Below are 14,450 nucleotides of genomic sequence, written 5' to 3'. Positions count from 1 at the left end.
CGGGCTCAGGCTGGGCGCGCGGCCCCGGCCCTGGGCGGCCGCCGCCAGCGCGCGCGCTCCCTCCCGCTGCCGCCTCCGCCCCACGCTCCCCCTGCCGCCGCCTCCTCGCCCTCCTCCCTCCTGTCTTTCGTCCACTCTTCTCTCAGCGGGCGCTCCACGGCCCTGCTCTGGGCTCGCCTGAGAGCTGGGCTCTGCAGACGCAGGGATGGGCCAGGCGAGCCCCTCACCACGGAGGTAGCAGGTCCAGAGGAAGCAGCAGAGGCTTCCTGGAGGAGGTGACAGGCGGATCAGAGGCTGAGGGATGTCTAGGAGTGAGCCTGGGCGGGAGGGGAAATGATGTTCCAGGACGAACAGGCCTGTGCAGTGTGCGCGTGGGGCGGGGGAGGGAGGGATGGGGGTGAGATCCCAAGATGTGGATGAGCAGGGAGAAGCTGGGGGCGCAGGGCTGGACCCCTGCACCTGTCATGGGCTCCGGCTGGGATATTATAAATCCCTGTGGCTGGTTTGGTTTCCGTGCCATGTGCATCTGTGCATGTTGCACGCTCATGTGATCATGGGGACGTGAGGCAGGTGGATTGGGCCTGGTGCACAGACTATTCAGCGTCGTTAAGTACGCTCCAGGCCCCTAGTCAGAGGGGCAACCAGGGGGGCCCGCAGGGAAGACAAGGAATCCTCGCTGTGATGGAGAAAGGCGAGGTCTGTGGGGCGGGCCGAGCGGGGGGGAAGGGGAGGGCACGGAAGGGATGCCATCCCTGCCGCTAGGGGCCGCGCACCTAGGCCCGCGCTGTCCGCCCCTGCTGTCTTCTGCAGGAAGGAGAAGGCACCTCTTCCTCTGGAGGGCTGCAACCCGCCTCACCCACACTGGGGAGAATGGGTGCAGAGAGCGAGCTGGGATTTGATTTCAGCCTCAGACTTGTGAGCCGGGTCCAACCCACACAACCTTCTTTAGAGAATGAGATTCCAGGGCATTGGCCACTCAAAACAACCGGCCTGCAGGTGCCAACAGCCAGTGTTAGGTCCACCCTCCCTCCCCTCTTGCCCCTTCACCTCCCTCGCGGATGGGCAGGTGCTGTTAGCCCTTGGCCTGGAAACCACCCTCTCTCCTCAGCAGCCTCCTGAGCCGTAGTCCCCCAAAGGGCAGCCCAGCGGCAATATCTGTGGCCACCCCACCAGAAAGGGACTTAGATCCCCAGAGAGCCCGGCACGGTGCTCCTGCCATCATCACCCCTCCTGTCCCTTGTTCATTCAGTCATTCAGCAAGCATTTCAGGCCCTGTTCTGTGCCAACCCTGTGCTGGGCCTGCGGGTGCCAAGGTGAATCAGGCATGGTGCCAGCCCCAGAGAGGTCCCTGACCTGTGGGGAGACAGACCATTAGCACACAGACAACGAAATGCAGGCGTACTTTCACCTATATGTGCCAAACGCCCTTCAAGGCTCAAGGATACAGTGGAAACAGATAAGGTTCCTCCCTGCTCTCCTGCAGTTATGTCTTAGTTGGAAGAGATACACACAAAAGCAGGAAAACAAAAGATTATTTCAGGTCATCATAACTTCTATGGAAAAAACAAAACAGACCCAGGTGAGAGCAATGGGTGTAACTGTAGAGGTGATCAGGCAAGGCCTCACAGAGGAGGTGACATTTCACTGAATGGCAAGATGGATCCTGACCCATGAAGATCAGGCGGAAGGGCATTCTTGGCAAAGGGAATGGCAATGCAGAGGCCTCAAGGTGGGTCGGGGCCTGATGACAGGGAAGGAGTGGGTGCCTCAGGTGAGGCTGGAGGGAGTTGGCAAGGCCCTGATCACCAGGGCTTTGTAGGCCACAGCTGGAGTTTGGATTCTGTGTCAAGCACAATGGTGCCTGGGACTGTGGGATAAAGATAGAAGCCCGTCTTGCTGCCCAAACTGACCTATCCAACTCAGTCCCTCCTCCTCCTCCACTCTGTGGTCTTAGGAAAGTCAATCCTATCTCCCAGTCTCACTTTCTCATCTGGGAAATGGAAGAGATAAGGAATTTCTGAGGTTCATTCCAACTGTAAGATTATGTGGGCCGAAGTCTAGAGGCAGCAGATGAAGAAAAGAAAAGAAAGGAAAAGAGGCCGGGCGTGGTGGCTCGCACCTGTAATCCCAGCACTTTGGGAGGCCGAGGCGGGCGGATCATGAGGTCAGGAGATTGAGACCATCCTGGCTAACACGGTGAAACCCTGTCTCTACTAAAATACAAAAAATTAGCCGGGCATGGTGTTGGGCACCTGCAGTCCCAGCTACTCGGGAAGCTGAGGCAAGAGAATGGCGTGAACCCGGGAGGCGGAGGTTGCAGTGAGCTGAGATCGCGCCACTGCACTCCAGCCTGGGCCACAGGACCAGACTCTGTCTCAAAAAAGAAAGAAAGAAAGAAAAAGAAAGGAAGGAAGGAAGGAGGGAAGGAAGGAAAGAAGGAAGGAAGGAAGGAAGGAAGGAAGGAAGGAAAAAAGAGAGAGATGGAGAGCATGGGCCTGTGGGTGAGACTGCCTGGGTCTGAGTCTGTTCCTTCCCTTTCTAGTTATGTGAACTTGGGCAACTCAATCTCTGTGGCTCTAAATGTGAAAAATGAGAAAGGTGACAGTACTCACCTCACAGCATTGTGGTGAGGATATGAGATGAGATTGTGTATGCACAGCATACAGTATATAGTAGCTGCATGAGAAATGTTAGTTATTGTTACTATTATTCAAACATAATTCCCTGTTCACAAAACCCTGATGGCTTTCCAATACCCAGAATCAAGACTGAGCCCAGGCATCCCCCGACCTCCCCAAGGGAGAAGGATGCCAGTTGCCAAAGTGGGCAAATCCTTGTCTCTCAACAGCCCCCTCAGCTGAGGTCCTTCTGGCTCCTCTCAGCCTCCACCCACTTTGGGCCACTTCCCCGGGCTCCTGCAGTCCCTGGGCTTCTCTTTGCCACAGCCCTGACCACCCTGTGTTGCCACAGTCTGCTTATGCAACTGTCTCCCTCGTCACTCTGTGAGCTGCTGGAGGACAGGAGCCCGCTCTCCTGCATTCCTGGATTCTTGGCACAGGGCACATTTGACCAATGCTTGTTTCTGCCTTTATTGAAGGATTTGTACCCCTAGGAGGACTATGTCTTCCTCATCTTTGTCTTCAGAGGATAAATACAAGGCCTGACACATAACAAGCATTAGGTAAGTTATATTTACTTGAAAAAGTTAAAAGAAAACCACATAAAGTAACAACAATAGCCAATATTTATTGTATACTTGCTGGGGGTCACGCACCATTCTAAATGTTTTAAATTCTTTTTCCTCTTTGATCCTTACGACATCTCCATCAGGCAGGTTTTGTGTTTATCCCATTTTACAGATGAGTAAACTAAGCAGCAGAGAGGTCACACAGCTAGTAAGTGACTGAGCCAGCATGCGAACCCAGAGGGTGGAAGTGGGAATTTTTCAGGGCACATAAACTGGTTAATTTCTGTGAGGGGCAAAGGGAGAAAGCGCAGTCCTTGAAACACACAAGACACCAAATGGACACCGAGGTCCTGGTAAAGCTTCTGCCACCCAGGTGACTTTGGTTCTCCCCTACCCTGCCTCTCCATCCTGGGCTGACTCAAGCTTACAGACCCTGCCTACCCTGAGTTTCCAAAGAAAACTCCCAAACCCAACCCGAAGTGTAATGAATTCCCCATGAGACAGATGTAGGTGATATTTCACCTGCTGTCAATATGGCACCCTGCCACTCCCAAGTCCCATGTTGGTCTCCAGAGCCATGGGAGCCCCAGCAGCCTACTCTTTCACACTGCCCCCCAGGAACTGGAGCTTCAGACCTTTGCCAGGCTGTGCCCTCTGCTAGGCCGTGCCCCCTGCCTAGAACACTCCCGCATGGGTTGGCTTCTGTTTACCGTTTGGGCCTCACCTCAAATGCCTCCTCCTCTGGGAAGACTTCTCGCCTCCTCCACAGAGATCCTCCCTGCTCCTCTGGGCCCCCACGGCACTGTGTGTCCCAATCTCCCTGATCACACTGGACTGTCGTCGTTGGCTCCTCCATTCAATGGGAGCTCCTCTAGTAACAAACAGCATCATCCTGGTTCTCACTCTGTCCCCAGTGATGATGCCTCTCCAGTACCAGGGCCAGAGGACCTTCTGTGTTCACCTCGCCCAGCCTGCTCCGGCAGGCCTTATGCTAGGTGAGGGACACAGATGAACAAGACTCCACCTTTTCCCTGGAGGAGCTCTGGTCTGGAGGCAGAGAGAGCCTGGGACAGAGAGTGTCAGCACAGGGGGACAAGAGCCAGGGAGGGGTCTGCTCAGGGGCGCCAGATTCCACCCCCAGGTACCTTAGGCTGTGTCACCAGCCCAGCCAGGGTCAGAGACCAGCAGCCCCAAGCCAAGCACAGCCAGGCTGCAAGGGCAAGGGTGCTCTCCACCATCCTTCACTTTCCGCTTCATTTACACTTCACTTCACTTCTCCACTGCCTTCACTTTACAGAAGGGCAGCCCCAGTCCTTCACATGGTACTGTGAGCCCACGGCGCACTTCTCCGTGTCACTGTCTCTCTGTGTTTGTGTCTCTGTCTCTTTCCCTCTCTCCCTCTGAGCAGGCAAAGTGTCCTGATTCCTGTAAAAGAGAGATTCTAATTTATTACTGAACTTTACGTAGATCCAAACTGCCATGGTTTAAACGACTTGTTACCTGTGTGACCTGGGGCAAGTTACTTTTATGCCTCAATTCCCTCATCTGCAAAACATTGTTAGCATTAGCTAATGTTTCCTAATGCTATCAATTACCTATTGCTGCAAAACAAATTACCCAAAACTTAGCAGCTTCGAACAGAAATAAACATGTATTATCTCTCCCAGTGTCTGTGGGCCAGGAATTGGGGAGCAGCTTAGTTGCATGGGTCTAGCTCTGGGTCTCTCACGAAGTTGCAGTCAAGATGTTGGCGAGGCCACAGTCTTCCAAAGGTTTAACTGGGGCTGGAGTGTCTGGGCCAGCTCAGTCACAAGGCTGGCAAGTCCCTTTTGGCTGGTGGCAGGAGGACTCCATTTTTCACCATGTGGCTCACTCCAGAGGACTGCTCGAGTGTCCACATGACATAGCTGGCTTTCCTTAGGGAGACAGATCAAAGAAAGAGAAAGCAATGAAGTCACAATGTCTTGTATGACCTGACCATGGAAGTCACGCTCCCTCATCTCTGCAATATCCTGTTGGTTACATAGATCAGCCCTATTCTATATGGAAGGGAACTACATAGGATTGTGACTCCCAGGAGGTCTGTCTGGGGGCTGTCTTGGAGGCTGGCTGCCACACACTGTCGTAGGATTTGTGAGGATGAATTAATACAGTCCTCCCTCTGTATCCATGGGGGACTGGTTCCAGGACCTCCTGCAGATACCAAAATCCTCAGATGCTCAAGTGCTTGATAGAAAATGATACAATATTTGCATATAATCTGTACACATCCTCCCGTATACTTTACATCATCTCTAGATTATTTATAATACCTATACAATGTAAATGCTATGTAAATAGTTGTTACGATGTATTGTTTAGGGAATAATGACAAGGATAAAAAGCCTGTACATGTTCAGTACAGATGCAATTATTTTTTCCTGAATATTTCTGATCTGCAGTTGATTGAATCCAGGATTCAGAACCCATGGATAGAGAGGGCCAACTATGTATGCACTTATATAGTGTGTACTATGTACTAAAAACCCTTCTAAGAACTTAAGTACACACTATATAAGTCATTGCTATTATTATTGCCTTTGTGGTTGTTTCTGCCACATAGTAAGAACTCTGTAAGAATTATCTGCAGTTACCATTAATATTAGCTGCATTATTGCTATTAGCTGCACAATCCCTTCATCTTGCAGAGGAAAGGAGAGGATGAAGGTGGTTCAGGGGTTCGTAGAAAAGCAGGACAGACCCAGCCTCGGTTTCTTGCCTCTTGGCTGTGTGCTTTCAGGAGGGTGGGCTCACAACTGCCTCCTCCTCCACTGTCTTATGTAGGAGACTGAGTGGGTCCTTCTCCCTCTCTAGGCCTGGGGTGTCCATCCCTAACCTGAGGGGCTGAACTAGGTCAGTATATCCCATAACTGCAGCCATTCTCATCCACTTGAATGACTTTCTCTATTTCCCCTTACCTGCTACTGTCATCCCAGGGTTCCCCTTAAATCCTTTCACTTAGTAGATTTAGCTTCAACCTAAGCAATAATCTCCATGAAATCACAGGCTTTATATGCTCATTATATTTTTCCAATACATATTAAATTAAATGTATGGCTATTCACATAAACAATGGGCCTCTGTGCACCCAGATGTGTCTCTTTTCTCTAAGGGCCATCAGCTCTGAGCTCCCTGTTTATTCCAGGACGGATGGAGGGCAGGAGCCCTGACCACTCTGCCCATGATGACAGGCATTCCTCAAGGTGACTTGCAGGTGGCTCAGGCCCTGGGTGCCCACCCCCTGAGTCACATGGCTTTCGGGGGCAGACTCAGTACTTTTCTGTTTGCCTTTATTTTGGGTTAGTTTTTATTTTTTAAATTGTTTTTTATGTTTTTATTGATTGACTGATTGATTGATTGGTTGAGACAGGGTCTCGCTCTGTCACCCAGGCTGGGGTGCAGTGGCACCATCTCAGCTCACTGCAACCTCTGCCACCCCCACCCTCCACCAGCCCCAGGCTCAAGCAATCCTCCCACCTCAGCCTCCTGAGTAGCTGGGACTACAGATGCACACCACCACACCCAGCTAATTTTTTTTTAAGTCTTTTTAAAGAGACAGTGTTTCGCCATGTTGCCCAGGTTGGTCTTGAGCTCCTGAGCTCAGGCTATCCACCTGCCTCAGCCTCCCAAAGTGCTGGGAGTACGGGCGTGAGACACCTCGAAATCCCCTTCCTTCCTCCCCGCCAGCCCCAGAAACCATATTCTACTTCCTGTATTTATGAATTTGACTACTCTAGGCACCTTAGGTAAGTGCACTCATACAATATTTACCCTTTTGTGAGTGGCTTATTTCACTTAGTGTAACATCGTCAAGGCTCATCCATGTTGTAGCACGTGTCACAATGTCCTTCCTTTTTAAGGATCCGGAATACTCCATTGTATGTCTGTTCCACATTTTGTTTCTTCATTCATCCATCAAGGGACAGTTGGGTTGGTTCCACATTTTAGCTACTGCGTATAATGTTGCTATAAACATGAGTGTACAGATATCTCTTCAAGTCCTTGCCTTCAGTTCTTTTGAATATACTCAGAAGTGGAATTGCTGGATCATACTGTGATTCTAGTTTTTATTTTTTGAGGAACCACCATAGTGTTTTCCACAGCAGTTGTATCATTTTACGTTCCTACCAACAATGTGTAAGAGTTCCAGTTTCTCCATGTCCTGGCCAAAACTTGTTGTTTTCTGCTTTTGTTGTTGTTGTTGTTGTTTCTTTGTTTGTTTTAACACAGATCCTAATGAATGTGAGGTTTTTTTTCTCACTGCGGTTTTCATTTGCATTTCCTTGATAATTAGTGATACTGAGCATCTTTTCATGTACTTATTGGCCATTTGTATATCTTCTTTGGAGAAATGTCTATTAAAGTCCTTTGCCCATTTTTCAATTGGGTTGTTTAGTTTTTTGTTGTTGAGTTGTAGGAATTCTTATATATTTTAGCTATTAACCCCTTATCAGATATATGGTTTGCAAATATTTTCTCCCATCCCATTGGCAGCCTTTTCACTCTGTTGATTCTGTCCTTTGATACACAGAATTTTTCAATTTTGATGTAGTTCAATCTGTTTTTTCTTTTGTTGTCTGTGCTTTTGGTGTCATATTCTGAACATACTTAGATGTGATCATAATACAATAAATGCTATTTGTAGTGTGCCATGATTAATACTTTTTTCCTGCATGCCTTTGTGTTTTCCCTGGAATTAATAATTGTTACCTTTTGCTTTATTGCTTTATTTCTTTCTTAGCTTTCTATGTATTTATCTCTCTTTCCTCCCTAAACTCTCCCTCATTTGTGTAAATCTCCTCTTACTACAATCACCCACATTCAATACAGTAATCCCCACTTATCCGAAGTTTCACTTTCCGCAGATTAATTTACCCGAGGTCAACCACGGTCCAAAGATATTAAATGGAAAATTCCGGAAATAAACAATGTGTAAGTTTTCAGTTGCATGCTATTCTGAGTAGCAGGATGAAATCTCGTGCTGTCCGGCTTCGTCCCACCTGGGATGTGAATCATCCCTTTGTCCAGTGGATCTGCGCTATAGACACTACTCTCCCATCAGTCACTCAGCAGCTGCCTCAGTTACCAGATCAACTGTCGCAGGATCGCAGTGCTTCTGTTCAAGTAATCCTTATTTTACTTCATTATGGGCTCCAAAGCACAAGAGGAGTGTTGCTGGTGATTCCGATATGCCAAAGGGAAGCTGTAAAGTACTTCCTTTAAGTAGAAAGGTGAAAGTACTTGACTTAATAAGAAAATTTAAAAAACAAAATTGTATGCTGTGGTTGCTAAGATCTACAGTAAGAATGATTCTATTCATGAAATCGTGAAGAAGGAAAGAAATTTGTGCTAGTTTTGCTGTTGCAACTCAAGCTGCAAAAGTTACAACACCTGTGTGTGATGAGAGCTTAGTAATGATGGAAAAGCCATTAAATTTGTGGGTGCAAGACACGAACAGAAACGTTCTGATTGACGGCAATCAGGTTCCATTGCGGGTATTGGAACACATCCCCGAGGATAATGGGGGACTACTGTATTCTACCAACTTATTCCTCTTGAAGAATTCCCTTCGGATTTCTGACTGCTGAGTCCTGGACTGGTTGATGGCAAGGCCAGCTGCCCTGGTTGTCACCTGGAGACTGTGCTGCACTTTTCTCCTGGGTCGAACCCCTCAATTCCTAGATCCCACGTCTTCCCCTTCTGGGTTCACTACCTTATTTGGGGGAACATATACCCATAGCTTTCTTTTTGTTTTATTTTTTGTTTACCTATTTATCTTATTTTATTTTTTGAGACGGAGTCTCCCTCTGTCGCCCAGTCTGGAGTGCAGTGGTGTGACCTCGTCTCACTGCAGCCTCCACCTCCCAGGTTCAAGCAATTCTCCTGCTTCAGCCTCCCAAGTAGCTGGGACTACAGGTACGTGCCACCATGTCTGGCTAATTTTTGTATTTCTAGTAGAGATGGGGTTTCTCCATGTTGGCCAAGCTAGTCTCAAATTCCTGACCTCAGGTGATCCAACCGCCTTGGCCTCCCAAAGTGCTGGGATTGCAGGCATAAGCCACTGCGCCTGGCCCCATGTATACCTATACTTTTCTAAAAGGATGTGTTTGAGGTGAAATCTTAAGACCTTGCATTTCTAAAAGTGCCTCACATTTAATCAGATAGTTTGACCAGGTATAAATTTCTAAACTGGAAATATTTTTCCCTCTGAATTTTGAAGGCTTGCTCCATTGTCTTCCAGTTTCTGCTGAAAAGTCTGAGGCCATTCTGTTTCCTAATCTTTTATAGAGACTCTGTTCTCTCTTTCTGGAAGCTGTGTCCTCAGTGGGTCTTTTCTTTTAAGAGAAGGGATCTCATTGCCACCGAGGCTGGAGTTCAGTGGCACAATCATCGCTCACTGCAGCCTTGACCTCCTGGGCTCAAGGATCCTCCTGCCCCAGCCTCCTGAGTAGTTAGGACTACAGGCTCATACCACCATGCCTGCTCAGCCTTAGTGTGTCTTGAAGTGAATCGATTTCCATTCACTGTGCTGGGTACCCAGTGAGTCCTCACGGACAAACTAATCATCTTCATTTTGGAGAAAATTTAAAAGAAGTACCTCTATAATGATTTTATTTTTTCTTTCAGGAACTCCTTAATTATTCAAATACTGGCCCTCCTGGACCAGTTCTCTATATTTCTTATAACTTTTTTTCACCTATTTTTCATCCCATTTTGCTCTTCATTCTGGAAATGTTCTTCAACTCTTCAACAGTTTTTTGTTGTTTTTCAAAAATTTATCTTATCATATTTCCAAAAGCCTTTTGTTTGTTCTTTGACTATTCCTTTTTTTAGAGTATCTCGTTCTTTTCTCATGGATGCAATATTTTCTCTTATTTCTTTGAGGATGTTAGTAATGTTTTGTTGTTGTTTCTGTTGAAGTGTTTCTCACCATGCCTAATCTCTTCTTTGTCCAAGTTAATTTTTTTTTTCTGATTGTTGAAAAGACAAGCCACATACTGGGAGAATATATTACAGCACAAATAACGCACAAAGCATTACTATCCGGAATACATAAAGAATTCTTACAAATTGGTAGGAAGACAACTCAATTAAAAAAGAGCAAAAGATATGAATGAGCATTTCACAGCAGAAAAATATGAATGAAAAATAAACCACAAGAAAAGATTCTCAGCCTTATAGAAATCAGGAAAATGTAAATTAAGACCACAGGAAGATTTTCCATGGAAAAGAAGTCCCATAGTGGCAAGTATTGGAGAGGCAGGAATCAACAGGGATCCTTATATGCTCCTAATGCAGTGTAAATTGCTGCAACCACTTTAGAATATTGCGATTTCATTACTAAGTGTAAACCCTGGAGATACACTTGCATGCAAGCACCCAGAGACAGGTGCAAGGATATTCATAGCAGTGCTGTTTATTATGGTAAAAACATGGAAACCACCCTAATGTCCTTAACAGTAAAATTAATTAATTGTGGCATCACCATATAATGAAATCCTATACAGCAGTGGCAATGAGTCTAACATAGCTGTGGCTGGATACAGAAGGAATCACAGAATTATAATGCGGAGTGAGAAAAGCCTGTTGCAGAAGACTACATACAACAGGATTTGACACTTGTAAGGCTCCAAAACAAAGAAAATTAAATGATATTGTTTAGGTTTTCATACATACGTGATAAAAGTGTGTTTCTTTGTTTTTAATGAGAAAATTAGTCACAGAATTTAAGATATTAGTTACTTCTATAGGGAAGGCAGGGGAATGGGACAAGGAGGAAGCCCACAGCATTGGTCATGCTCTCATGTTGAAGTTGGGTTCAAAGGTGTTCATTATTACAATGCTTCATAATGATGGCCATACATTTGGTATTTCTAGGACAATCTTGGTTTACATCTATTGTCTCAACATAATTATTCAGTGCAAGCCTTTCCTTTCTCAGAAAGGTCCTAATATAGATAATAAATTATTTTGGCCAACTTATTTCTTATAAAATGCAACATGCATCTCTTTTGTATGTATCTATTATTCCATAATCTATACAGGTGTTTTTGTTTTTTTGTTTTTGTTTTTGTTGTCATTGTTGTTGTTTGTTTGTTTTTTTGAGACAAGTCTCTCTCTGTTGCCCAAGCTAGAGTAAAGTGGCACGATCTGAGCTCACTGCAACCTCCGCCTCCGGGTTCAAGCGATTCTTGTGCCTCAGCTTATCGGGTAGCTGGGACTACAGGCACCCACCACCACATCTGGCTAAATTTTTGTATATTTAGTAGAGACAGGGTTTTGCCATGTTGCCCAGGCTGATCTCGAACTCCTGGCCTCAAGTGATCTGCCCACCTCAGCCTCCCAAGGCTAGGATTACGCTAAGATTATAGACATAAATCAGCGCACCTGGCCTCCATAATCGATATAGTTTTTTAATACTGGGGCCACAGCCTGGCCACAGTCTCATGGGATGTTTGTGGTTTGACCCTAACAACCTTGTGAACCAGCCTGGGTAACTGTCCTTGGGGCCTCAATGAACCAAGCCCTGGAGCACCCAGTCCCCAGATCCCTCTGGCCACTCTGACTCCCTGTGCCCTGGACCCCACACCTCACCTGTCCTGGGCCCCACTCTGTCCTCTCCTCCACTTCTCACTGCCTGTGGAGCCATCTTCCAGGGGCCCTGAAACCTCACCCACAATCCAGGTCCACCCAGGGCCCCTGTGCCAGGCCCCATGCCGGGTGATATTGGGGAACCATCCTGGGGGCAGCTGGAGATGGAAACCGTGACAACCCAGTGGATCAAGGCTATGGCACAGACCAGGCTGTGACACTGCAGAGGAGAGGGCTTAGCCCAACCTGGGGCCCAGGGAAGGCTGCCTGGAGCTGTTTTGAAGTCTGACGGGAGTGAGCTGGGTAGGGAAAGTGGGGGGAAGAGTGCTCCGGGCAGACAGGACAAGGTGCAGACAGTAGGGTAAGGAGGCACGGTGGGGGACGCAGCTCACATATTGCTGTGAGCAGAGCACAGAGCACAGGGCAGTGCCTGGCAGAAGTGGGGCTGGAAAGGGTGCCTCCTGGAGCCATGAATGCCAAGCCCAGGGTCTTGGACTGTATCCTGAAGGCAGCAAGGAGGCACTGAAGGCATTAGAGCGAAGCAAGGAGAACTGTCAGGCCAGGTGAGTCATATCAAGTGAGGTGAGAGTGAAATTGGGAGAGAGAAGCGGAAAGAGACAAGGCAGCAGAGACATTTTATTGTTCTGCTTCGTCCTGTAAACCCACTCCCTGACAGCCTCCTCCCCCTGTCCTGCACCCACCACCCCCGCACCTATCCGTACACACACTGCAGAGCCGGTAGGGGAGGAATAGTTCTGTGGTCTTGTGTGCAGGTGCTGCTATGGGACTTCCTGGGTTCACATCCCAGCCTTGCCACTTGTCCTACCTGTGTAACTTTGGGCAGGTGGCTCAATGTCTCCATGTGTCCAGTTTCCCTGTAAAATGAGGATGATGGAAGTACTTACCTCACTGAAGCTTAACTGAGTCACAGGGGCCTGGCACATAGTAAGCTCTCAATCACTGTGAGCCGTCATGGTCACTGGGGTGACACCACCTGCTCTCCTCCAAAACAGAGGAGACTATACCCAAGGAAGAAGAAACCAGAGAAAGGACAGGAAGGTTTGGTGGCAGCGACTAGTCTCGAGACGGCAGTCCCCAGAACAGGGCTGGATGTGTCCCCACCAGTAGACAGGCCCAGATGCAAGGCCTCTGATGTGTCTGCCGCTGCAGCCTCCATTCCTAGGGTGGTGACTCAATAAATATGTGCTGAATGAATGAATGAATGAACGAATGAATGAAATGTCATGACTTCCAGGTACCCCACTGATGTGGTTTGACTGTGTCACCACCTAAATCTCATCTTGAATTGTAGCTCCCACAATCAGGTGTTGTGGGAGGGACGTGAATCATGGGGGTGGGTTTTTCCCATGCTGTTCTCGTGATAGTGACTAAGTCTCACAAGATCTGATGGTTTTATAAAGGGCAGTTCCCCTACACACGCTTTCTTGCCTGCCACCATGTAAGATGTGCCTTTGCTCCTCCTTCATCTTCCGCCATGATTGTGAGGCCTCCTCAGCCATGTGGAATTGTGAGTCCATTAAACCTCTTTTTCTTTATAAATTATCCAGTCTCAGGTGTGTATTTATAGCAGCATAAGAACAGACTAATACACCCACCTACAAATAAAGCCCTGAGGTCTCTTCCCCGCCCTTGCTTGGGTGGGTGCAGTGAGTGGAATGTGTAGTCCCTGATGCACCATCTCCGGCCCTTACAGTTTATGGCTCCTCACTGGGCTGTGTCCAGCAACATCTATCCTGCTGTTTCCCCTACTCTGGGCCATCCCTGCTCTTGCCGCTTTCCTGGGGAGTGGGTGAGGACTGAGGGACACTCAGCCCCAGCCTGGGGACCCAGGGACGAGGAGACACCTCGGGAGGGCTGGGTCACTTCAGGCAATTACCTTCACCTCTCTAAGCCTCTTGAAAATGGGCAGAATGATCCCTAGGTGTCAGAGATATGGAGAGCATCATGGGAGATGACATCCCTGAAGTGAGGCACACTGTGATCTGTGTGTCAGCATTGCCAGGCTGGGAATAGGGTGAACCTGTGAGGCACCTGGGGTGCAAGTTCTCCCTGGGTCTGGCCCTGTGCTTGGTAAATGCTGCCTTTTACTACATAAGGGGCAAGTCTGTCAAGAGTGCCTGAGCAATGGCCTGCAGCCGGGCCTGGGGACAGGGCTTTCCTGGGCTGGTGATGGTCTGAAGCCCAAGTGGCAAGAAGAAAACTGGAGCCAAGAGGCCCCTCCCACTCAGGACCAGCCTCTCCCCACCCCTCACCCCATACTCCCCAGGAGCCCAATAGACACATCATTTCTCTTCCCCTCCATGAGTGAGCTCCAGCGGGGGATGGTGGCCTGGTTTCCCAGGCCCTGCCCCTGGGACCCCCAACCTGTCTTGGAGGAGATGCCTTCCCAGCCTCAGGCCATAGCCTGCCCAGCCCACCCTGGGACTGACTCCAGCACAGACACCAGATGGCACCTCTGTGTGTGAGCCCACTGTGGGGTGTTGCATGTTTCTGCATGACTGTACATGTGTGTGCATATCCATGTGTGGAGAAGGCTATTTCTCCATGTGGTCTTGTGTGGGTAGCTGAGTCTGTGTGCGCTTGGAAGTATGCTATGAGTGTGTGTGTGTGT

At 48.4% G+C, this 14,450-nt stretch overlaps 1 long non-coding RNA gene across 1 annotated transcript; it reads left to right on the top strand.

Moving 5' to 3' along the window:
* Positions 1-132: 132 nt before the first annotated feature.
* On the top strand, positions 133-13,375 carry LOC106634868 (uncharacterized). Its single transcript, XR_001338220.5, has 3 exons — positions 133-275; positions 3,098-3,181; positions 8,092-13,375. It is a non-coding gene; the product is annotated as an uncharacterized LOC106634868 (long non-coding RNA).
* Positions 13,376-14,450: the final 1,075 nt, after the last annotated feature.

This window comes from Pan paniscus, chromosome 1 (genome assembly GCF_029289425.2).
Source record: "Pan paniscus chromosome 1, NHGRI_mPanPan1-v2.0_pri, whole genome shotgun sequence".
Lineage (NCBI taxonomy): Eukaryota > Metazoa > Chordata > Mammalia > Primates > Hominidae > Pan > Pan paniscus.
This window is presented reverse-complemented; position numbering and strand designations above follow the sequence as displayed.